Source organism: Acanthisitta chloris, unplaced genomic scaffold, assembly GCF_000695815.1.
Source record: "Acanthisitta chloris isolate BGI_N310 unplaced genomic scaffold, ASM69581v1 scaffold16822, whole genome shotgun sequence".
Taxonomy (NCBI): domain Eukaryota; kingdom Metazoa; phylum Chordata; class Aves; order Passeriformes; family Acanthisittidae; genus Acanthisitta; species Acanthisitta chloris.
Window position 1 is genome coordinate 22,109 of NW_008660100.1, and position 11,054 is coordinate 33,162.

Here is an 11,054-nt window from a genome sequence, read left to right on the forward strand (position 1 = left end):
ATGAATTGTGAATTAATTAAATCTCAACCTACCCTGTATAGCTTGAGGGAAATATCACTTCATCTATTCTATATCACCTGTAGTATAAGTCCTGGTCTTCTGCAGTGTCAGTGGACAGAAAACCATTCCTTACTTACTGGCATATGTTTCTTGAATAGAACATGAAAGCATAAGTAAAGCTGCTATGTTTTGTACTGGGAAGGCCTCTTAATAGGTATTGCCAGCAGCTGTTTGCTAAGTGAAAAAAAGAATAAGGAAAATAACCAAAAATACCATCTCAACTAACAGTCTGTGTTGAGGAGGAGCAGTGTGATACATGAGCACAATCCTTTGGGACTGATGTCCAGTGCTTACTTTCATGGTCAGAACTGTTTTCATCTCCATTTTTCCTTCCTCATCTTCCAGGCAGTAGGTCAGCTTAGGTCTTTGCCTGGAGCATCTCTGCTCTGCAGTCTCCTCCCTTTGTGGGCTCCTCCTGCCTGTCATTGAGCTGCTTTCCAGACTTCAAGGAGTGAAACGATAAGGGGGGGCTGGAAGGTCATTCTGTTCCCCGGAGCTCTTGGTGTCACACAGGCAGGAGAGCTTGGGAACACTTGGGGGATTGCTGATGAGATTGGGGTGTCTGCTCTCTGCTACAGCATCCCAACCTGGAGAGGGCACAGAGGCCCAGACCCACACCCAGACCTCCCACTGGAACTCTGTGCAAGACACGGACGTAGTGATTCGATTAAGCTATTTTCAATGGAAGAAGTTTATTTTAAGCTTTGGGGTGGTTTTAGGCAATACTGTGCTTTGCTTATTTATCCTTCTTTAGCTCCACCAAGCAAGAGTCTGAGAAAATAAGGTGTGTATGTAGTCTGGAGATCCCCAAGTCAGACATAAAACCTCCCTTCTCAGGCAGGCAGGGCTGGCTGTAGCCGTGGTGGGGATGGGGATGGGAGAGTGGGTGCATGGGCATGGAGCATGCACTGCAGGGGCTTGTCACATCTGACCTTCCTCCTTGCCAGGTTAATCCAGCCTGGCTGTCTCCAGCCTGGAGCTAGAGGTCTGCCCTTGGTCTGTTCTCACCAACTGATGGAAAGACTGAAAAGGGATGGAGGATCTTCCTTGCAAAGCCTCTCTACAACTCACGGAAGGCTAGAGGAGAGGGTTTAAGGCATTGTGAAGGAATAAGATGCCCTTGCCATTATGCGTAGGTGTTCATCAGGGAGGATTTGGGGAGATTTTCCATGGGTGACAACCAGCCACCTGTGTGGTCTGTGATTCTGAAACCCTTCCTATCAGCCCTCAGATGGGAGAGATCACAGCCAGTTCATTTGATGTTTGAATCAAATGAGGCTGCATTTAATAAAGCAGATTTGAGGAGTGTTGCAGGCCCCCTTCTGCTGCTGCTGCCTGTGGGTTTGTTGTCAAGGTTGTTTAACAACCTTGACAAATGTTCTTAATAAGTGACAGGCTGCCTTGGCAGGGTTTCCATGCACATCAAACGTGCTGCTCGAGGTTAATCCAGCCATCCCACTCCTGCTTGGGAGGGATGAGAGAAACTTCTCAGACACAGCCTCATGTTTTGCAGGAGCAGGGCCACCCTGCAGTGGGGATATCCACATGGAGCCGTGTCACGGTCCCATTGACACAAATGTCAGGGTTGGATGAGGTGGTAACATTTCTTTGCTTTTTTTGGGGTTTTTTGTCCTTGCAGCTGCGACATGCAAGAGCAGACGTGCCAGCGTCGTTTTACATCCTTGGTCAGTGTGTGACATTTTTTATGATGGCCCTTTATAGGCCATATTATCTTCCCTTCTATTACTTAAAAATCTATTGCCTTTTTATGCATCAGTTCAATCTCGTTTTCTGCAATGAACTGCTTTGTGGTAGGACATGGAGGTTCAAAAATGCTGCGGCTGTGGATTTGGCTTCCCCAGGAGGTGAATTGATGCAATGACTTTTTATTTAATCCAACCTTTAAATTTTGAGGCTACAGAGGAAATTTTCCTTGAGGCAAGTTACGCCATTAATGGCTTGGTGGGAGCACTTACACTCTCTCTGAAGCAGCTTGTGCTGCTCTGAGAGGGGATGTTTTATTGGATACCCCCCAAGTCATATTTGATGTGGCAACTCCTATGTATAGCAAGAGAACTTGCATGAAAAAAATATACTCTGTGTCTGGAGTTGTCTCTATAATACAGATATTAACTGGGACTCTCTGACAACAAATAAAAATGGGGAAATGCAGTCTGAAGGAGGCCTTGATGATTTTGACAATTTGTGCCCTTTTAGGCATGAAAAGGATTTTCTGATCTGTCAGGATCAATACTGAGCTGAGCTCTACACAACTGGTTGCACCATCTTTCATTAGCACAGCACCCAGAGGCAGTGATTTCAAATTATCATGTCACTGAATTTTTGGAATTCTTTTTCCTTCCTCCCCTGCCCTTGATTCACTAATCAGTATCCTCATGGTATCAGCAGAGCCCAAATATTAGCTGCAGATAATGGTGAAAATCATGAAAAGCTCAGAGAGCATGCTTTTCCTCTGTTCTGCCTGGATGGTCAGTGCCTGGATTCAGGCACTGTTGTCCCAGCTGAAGGCTGAGACTGTTGGAAGATGAGAAGCAGGATCCCTGCTCTCCTCTCTGACTACAGGGCCTCAGACTACAGCTCTGCCATTTAATGGTATCATTCATACACTGCTTGAGTCCACAAGACTTTTACTGCACACGGAGGCATTGTAATGTCATAGAATCATAGAACTTTAGGGGTTGGAATGGACCTTACAGATCATCTAGTCACAACCCCCTGCATCCTGGTCCACCTCCCCACTGGACCAGGATGCTCAAGGCCTCATCCAGCCTGACTTTGAACACTGCCAGCGTTGGGGCAACCTGTGCCAGTGTCTCACAGCTCTTAATGTAAAAAACATTTTTCGAGTATCTAACCTAAACTTCCCCTCTTTCAGTTTGAACCAGTTACCCCTTGTCCTATCACTGCAGTTCCTAACTAAGAGTCCCCCTCCAGCTCCCTTGTAGGCCCTTCAGCTATTGAAAACTTGCTATGAGATCTCCACGCAGTCTTCTCTTCTCCAGGCTGAACAGCCCTAACTTCCTCAGCCTGTCCTCATAGGGGAGATGCTCCAGTCCTCTTACCAACTTCATGGTCTCCTCTGGACTCGCTCCAACAGTTCCATATCTTTCTTGTGTTGAGGGCACCAGAACTGCACACAGTATTCCAGGTAGGGTCTCATGAGAGCAGAGGGGAAGAATCACCTCTTATGGCCTGCTAGCCATACTTCTTTTGATGCAAACTCCTTTTGATATGTGTTTGCCTGTGCAAATACCCATTTTCATGGACTTAAAGAGGAAATTTTTAGTGGCTGAAGTTGGTTGAATCACTTCATTGGATTTACAGCCCTTGTGACTAGTAGATAACGCACTGTGTGAGTGCCCATGTAGCACATGTGTGTATCTGTAGATGTTTCCCTTACTTCCATGGAGCCTGTCCACTTGTCTGCCAGTGAAGGTTCCTATTTCAATCGCAAAACAAGGATTTAGCAGCCGTGACAGAGCAGCAGTGAGGATTCCTGTTACTGAGAATTAAATTACTTTCCAGAATAAGCTGTGGTGAAACAGTCCCCAGCACCCTGTGAGGCAGTGGCATGCATAATTAAAAAACAAACCACTCGTGTCAAGTAAATGAACAGAGCATGTCTTGTCAGCTTCCTCCTTTGTCTTTTTATTTTTTTTGTTATTGCATGTCAACCCTTGCCTTGGAGTTCACAAAACTCAGTCATTTGTGGTGCCTCTCACATCATTAGCATGGCAGACACAGCTAAAATCAGCTTTCTTGTGGTAATAAAAACCGAAGCACAGCAACTACCAGACTGGGTCAACCCTGTCTTCCCATCTCATCTTGTAGCTTGCCCATTCAGAGTAGGCGAAATAAATTCTCCAGCAGAGAGGATTGAGATATTCTGCCAACCCTACTCTACGCTGTATGGTTGTATGCTGTTGAGTAATTGAGGTCTCCACTGTGCTCCCTGGCCCAGTTTCCCCAGCTATTTGCACTGAATGCATGGCAGATTACTCCCAAGCTATTTCTGGAGGGAGCAACCTGATTCCCCTGGGGTTGTTGGGGTAGTGACTGCTGCCCAGGAGGTAGAATGAAGGAGAAAGCAAGATAGGTGTGGTTTCTTCCAATCATTGTGCAGTCCTATAAAATTATCCTGGCAGGTCTTGTATCCTCTTACATCCCACTAATCTATAATCCAGGGAAGGCAACACTTGGTCCCGTTCTCTTAAACCAGCACCACTGGGCTTCACTGTGACCCTCTTGTTATTTCAAGGACTTTGACCAGAAGAAACATGCAGCAAATAATGATGGTGCCAAAGAGCCACAGGAGCACCTTGTACAGCCCAGGTGTGCAGGGTCATGGGCTGTGCAGATGCAGTGGAGTGACTTTGCAGGGGTTGCCACAGCAATTTGGACACAAGTCCATCTCTACAGGTCTGGATGAACTGGGTACATGTAGCATACTGCCTGCTACGTGGGCTCAAACACTCACCCAGATTCCTCTTACACAGCTCTCAAGAGCATGGTCTCTCTCTCCTGTCTCCAGTGCTGCTCCTTGCCACATGTGTCTTCACCCCTGGAAAAAGGTGAAGCTTGAGCTCAGGAGAGAGAAAAATGAAAATAGAGGAATATGGTGGTGGGTGGGGAAGAATCCAAACTTCTCAGTAGTCCAGCATGTCCCCTAAAATTGCTCAGAATCTCATAGAAATTTCTCTTATCCTGAAAATCAATAAAAGCTAATTAACTAGAGGTTAGAAAGGGTCCTTGCTGATAAGCCAAACAGACACTTGGCTCCTTCCATTCACCTGCCAGGCTCATTAACAAAATCTGAACCAGTTCCAGGGACCTGCTTGCTGCTTCCCCTCGGGGCTTGCCCTTCCTCCCAGCTCTCATAGCCCACCTCTGTCAAACAGAGCACTTTGAGCAAATCACTTAGCTAGGCAGCTTTCAAACCCTGTCTCAAAGGAGAGCTGGGTTAGGAAGATTTAACTGAAGATGGGTTAGAAAAAACAAGAGGAAGCAAGGACACAGAGGGGCTGTTCCAAGGGGAAATAGTTATTAAGCAGCTGAAGAACAGAGCAAAGAGAGCACTGTATAAAGAATTAGCTGCATGAAAGTCCATCCAATTTTTATAGACTTACCTTGATTTTTTCACACTTCAGTGCCATTATTAACTGCCTGAACCCATATTTCTGAACAAAAAAGAGTTATGTATCTAAAATGCATGTAATTTTTAAAAGCCCAAGCCTTACTCTGCTCTTGGACCCACTGCCTTTATGCAGTGACTGCCAGTACGATGCAAGGTGACGAGCTCTGCTTTCTTCTTCGAGGACTGTGGTCTTGCATTAGTGTGAAGCATACAAGGTGCTACAGCAGATCATTTCAAACCAATGCATTGCCTGCTGTGGCTGAGGAGCTATCTGACCTAACAAGCAAGAGAGAGGGAATGGGCATGCAATGCACTATGTTATGGGTAAGCCTTTTGAGAACTCTCCACAAGGAGCTCCTATCTGGGCAGAAGAGTCCTGGATTAAATTAAAGAAAGGTGGGAGGACACATAGTTTAAAAAGTCACTCTCTGCGTATCAGTGTGTTGTAGTTAAGTGGGGGACAGACTCTGAGGAATTTTGAGCAGTATGTCATGAGTCTGGTTCAAGCCAATGTTTTTTATTAATGGTGCATGTGATAGGAGACTGTACTCCTAGAAAAATATGTGGATTGTGTCAAATTGGAATTCTCTTTGAAGGATACAGTCTGAGTTCAAGTCTCACCTTGATACATCGGAGAAGTACTCAAAATCAATACAGTAGAATTCAGTAAAGACGAGTTTCTTATGAGTTACGCTCTAGGAAGAGAACGTAAGTGCACAGATAGAGAATGAAAAATATGGAAGGCAGCAACATTGCAGAAAAGAACCAGGAACTTACAGTGGGCCACAAATTTAACATGAGTCAAGATTGTTTGGGAAGATTATAAAACAGCACATTTCAATCTAGCTCTGAATAGATGCCATTGGAGAGGAAGGGTTGTTATTCTCCTCAGGTGAAGGACTGGAGCTGCTTCTGGGTACTCTGCTAAAGAAAACTACAGGAAAGCTTGAAAAAAAAAGAAGGCAAGGAGGAAAAAAGATCCAGTGGAAAACAATATGGTTTAGAGGCAAAACATATGAAATATTGGGAGGGTGGAGTGCATTTACTTTGTGTATTTTTTAGAAGAGAGAAGTTCAAGTATGGCACAGAGGCACAAAGTCATGGAAACAGCATTCATGGACACATACATTATTCTTAGGATGGTTGTGACCAATTCTGTGTGACCATTGTGGGAATGGCAAAACCCACCAGGTTTAACTCTCAGCAATGAAGGAAAGAAGAGCTTTCCTAGCTAGGGGAGCACTGCCCTGAATAAATGATTAGGATTGTTGTGCAAGTTTAAGGCCATGTTAGGCAAGTATCTGTAAGGATTGGGTTTGGTCTATTTGCTCCTACCTCAGAACAGATAGGCAGATTTGAGGTCTCTAGAGATACTTCCTGGCCCTGAAGTCAGTGATTTAGATGACATCAGTATTTCCACATTAAAATGATGCTTGACTGCTTGAGTGTCTTCTAAGCAAAGACATTTGGGATCATATTCTGTCCTCATCTGTACATCTGCAGTCAGTGAATTAATTTCTATATATGCAGAGCAGACTGTAGGCACAGGCACGTCACTGACCTGGGATGACAGGCTGTAGGCACTCTGTGTATTTTAATTCTGTTCAATTCCTCTTCTTCCACTTTTTGAGACCTGTTTGATTTCCAATGGCATTACAAGCCATTGAGCACTGTTAATAACCCCAGTTAATCACAGCAGCACATTTCCCCTTGAAAGAGTTCAAATGGTGAAAGTGAGCACAGCCAAGTTTAATGCCTCTGCTGCAAAGATGATGTGCTCTCCCAGCCCTCGCTGCATGGGCATCAGGACCAGGAAAAAAAGAGCTGCAAATGCTTAGCACCTCTGTGAGGTGGCTCTTCTGTAGTGTTGTTGGTTACTCAGATGAGGCTGAAGATTTTCATATGATTTGGACCACAATAATAATTATGATCCAGTTTTGCACACATAAATTTGCTTGCTGCATGTTTTTTGTTCCATTAGAACTCAAGCCTCATCCCACATCCTGTTATTATTAATGAGCCCTGCATACATAACATAGCATAGCCACTTATAAGTCTTTAATAGCACTAATAGTTAGATTACTTATAGATCTTTATGCATCTTCTACTTTACATCTATATTACAACACAGATTTCCAATAGTATTTGGATGTGGAAAGATGCTTACAGAAGCTTTGTGGGATTTATAGATGTGCTTAAATGACTTAGGTGCCTAATTCCCTTTGACGCTCAGTGGGAGCTAAGGTGCCAAAGCTGTTTTGTAGCCTGAGCAAGTAAATGAACGACATGTCAAAACTGCTAAATATCTACCTTGGGAGATGGGCATCCAAGCATGTACTGTGCTCTGGTACAGTCTGTCTATGACAGTAATTAAAGTAGGAAAGACTGATGCTTTTAGATTCAAAAACCCAGAGTTAAATTTCCACTTGTGGCCATCCACTGTGGTACCACATATAGAGATCTGAAGCCATTAAACCTAGGGCTTATTACTGAACTGATGGCAAAAGTCAAGGGACCACTCAAAATCAATTCATTTTAACGCAAAAGGTCTCTGACCTTCTAACCTAAAAGCACATCTGGCACAGAAAAGGGCATGGATTGGTTCCAGGCCAAATGTAGAAAGGTTTGAGCTGCTCTGCAAAAGAGCTGTTTCCTTTGGAAACTAAAATGTTATGTAAAAAATGAGATGATTAATATTCATGCAGGTGCTAAGGAGTGACATTTTGATTCCTTAACACCAGTGTTAGCATTTTGCTTTTTGTCAGCAAACCTGAATTGATTTTTGGCTCAGTTTTGCCCTTTGAGGTAAATCCATGGTAATAAAGTTGTACTTTCACAGCTTACTGAGTGTGCATGCATGCATTGGAAAAAGGTGGCTGTTTCGATGTAAAATGGGAGTCTGTGTAAAAAGTAATGTAGCAAGAAACCTTTTAGTAATAACCATTTCTATTAGCCACTGGTTTGTATTTTCACTGTAGCTGGATAGCCTGGGGCCAGGAACATGCAGGATATAAAGAAAAGTTCATCTTCTCAAATTTGAATGAAACTCAACCATGTAGAGGTACCCTGGAAAGCAGCTGGAAGGACGAGCAGGATGCTCAGACAGACAGCTCCAGGCTCCATCTCAGCTCCATTCTGCAGGAAGAGCCAGCTGCAGGGGCTGTGCCTGGAGTAGGGCTGTCATAGCACAGAGGTCCCTGGAATAATTCCTTGGGAGCCACAGTTGTGAGAGGTTATTTGCCCTGCTGTTGAGGTTATTTGTCTCGGTTTAAAGAGCTGCACAGTGAAAATATCGTTATTGGCAGAAGATCTTGGAAGAATGAGTATCTTGCAGTGCAGTTGAGCGTTCACTGCCTGCTGATCAGTCGCAGGACCTTTATGCTCTGATTAGAAGCTGAGTGTGACATTTTTTGTTTTCAGAAATTCCCAATTTAAATTAATCAAGCACCAGAGCACACTCAGGCTGGCAGGACACTCAGGAAATCAGCTGGGAGCTGGGCTGGTATCTCCAGCTCTCATCTTGTTTCACTCTTATTGCCATTGCTCGGTGACTCTTGATTTTTGAAAAAAAATTGGCTTAGCAGAAATGAGCTTGTCACCTGTCCAAATAGCCGATCTCCGATACTCTGAATGTCTAAAGGATTTTCACTTGGTGTGACTGAAGTGTTCATCAATAATAAGAAAACAGCATTTAAAATACAGAGGAAAGTTTTGTCAAGTGATCTTCAAGGTCAGGGGAGATCAGAAAAGTTTTAGCCGTCTGTGGGTGGTTTATTCGTCTACTTTTAAGGTATAGGAAATTGCAATTAATATTACACCTGTATTGACAGAACAGCAGGGAAATCCTGCTGTAAGCCACAGCCAGTCACAACCTGTCCCCTCCTTGGCAGAAGTAGAAACCTTCCAAGAACAACCTCTGGTGTCTTTACCTGATCCAAAGAGGCTTCAACTTTGCATAGGCACCATCAGGCCAAGGTGTACATTCAGAATCTCAAGAGGTCCTTGATGGTCCTTCCAGGATGGAGACAATGCATGTCTTCACAACATCAATAAAGTATTCAGACTCTGAGGGTCATTGCTCTACATCCTCCCTTACTTACAGGAGGGATGAGTGACATTGTAAATTCCCCGAGGAGCCTGGTCCTTGGTTTCTGTGCCTCCAAGTGACGAGGAGCCGTACACACTGCAATGAAATCCTCACAGACAGACCAAGCTGCAGCACCACAAATTCTCTCAATGAGTATATGAATTTGGACACAATCAAACCTAGAAAACACAAACCATGTAACCCACTGGCACCAAACTTGATGTCTGTGCAGATAGCCTCTTTTAAAAACATGCCTTTCTCCTGGAGCTGTCAGGTCCCCTGCTTTGTCACAGTGCCACCCTGGTGTGACAGGACATGGAGGCTGTTTCTCTGCCAACCACACTCCTTCCTCTGTTGTGTTTCCCATCATACAAGGTCCTGCTCAGGTTATTTTTTTTTCTGGCAAATGGCTGTATCAGTTTTAATAAAGAGAGAACAGATGGCAGGCAAGAACCTGAATGCATTTGCTTGACCCTGAGCTGGGTTAGGAGTTTGCTTTCTCTTGTTTTCTCTCAGCAGTGGTGATGTTGTCTTTGCTGGGGCCAAGGTCTAGTCTCAGTGTGGTTGTCCTGGGAAGGCTGTTGTTTGGATAAAGTGGGGATCAATGTGCAAGAGTTACTGAAATTCTCTGGTGACCTGCTCTTAAATAGGAGAGAAAAAAAGAAGAGAGGAGATACCTCTCCTGCCTACAGTGGTCCAAGCATATTTGCATATCTGTTGTTGTATATTTAGGCTAAAGACAACGTAAACCCACTAGCTGATAAAGTGATTATAAGACAGCAGTTTCCTTCAAAGAGAAATAAATTGGTTTGCTCCTCGATGTGTGCAGGTGCTGTGGGGCAGTGTGTGCAAGTCTGCATGGCCAAAACAGAGGGGTAATCTTTTAGGGGAAGGGAGAGTTGGGGTTAATTTGGTTTTCAATTTCTGATTACCTTTCCCATGTCATCATGGGACTGCCCACAGTGCTCTCCCAGCTCTGGGATTACCATCACAGCGTGCTGCAAAGGAGAGCAGCCAGGCCATAGCATGTGAGCTCTGTTCTCCTGCTCTTTCCTTTTCTCCTAATACTGGTGACAGCTCTTTGCACTGATATCTTCGTGTGCAAACCCCATTCAGTCCTGGCAACACACTCGGGGTATGAATTTCTGAGTATGGCTGCTCCTGCATGTCAATCACTGTGTGCTGCCTCTCAATTCCTTCCTCCAACTGTTTCATGAAAGTTAACCCGTTTGGCCAAAGATACTTGCTGTTGCAGTTTGGATTATTTTCAACAAAGTGAGTTGATAGTAACAGCAATAAACTGTCATGTGTTTGGGCAGGAGCCACATCTCTGCACCACTTCCCAGCTGCTGCGAGGGTTGCATGTATGAGGTTTGGAAGAGCTGAGGGATAGACCTGGGGGTTCCTGGCTTCATGAAAGTTAACCCGTTTGGCCAAAGATACTTGCTGTTGCAGTTTGGATTATTTTCAACAAAGTGAGTTGATAGTAACAGCAATAAACTGTCATGTGTTTGGGCAGGAGCCACATCTCTGCACCACTTCCCAGCTGCTGCGAGGGTTGCATGTATGAGGTTTGGAAGAGCTGAGGGATAGACCTGGGGGTTCCTGGCTGCAGAAGTGTGGCAGCAGGACAGGGCACTCCTTTTTCACGCCAGAATTTTTTCCAAACAGAAGGAGAGAGATTTGGCCATTGCTGAGGCTTCATCCAGGGTAGCAGAAATCCTGCACAAGCAGGAGTTGCACATGTGTAGG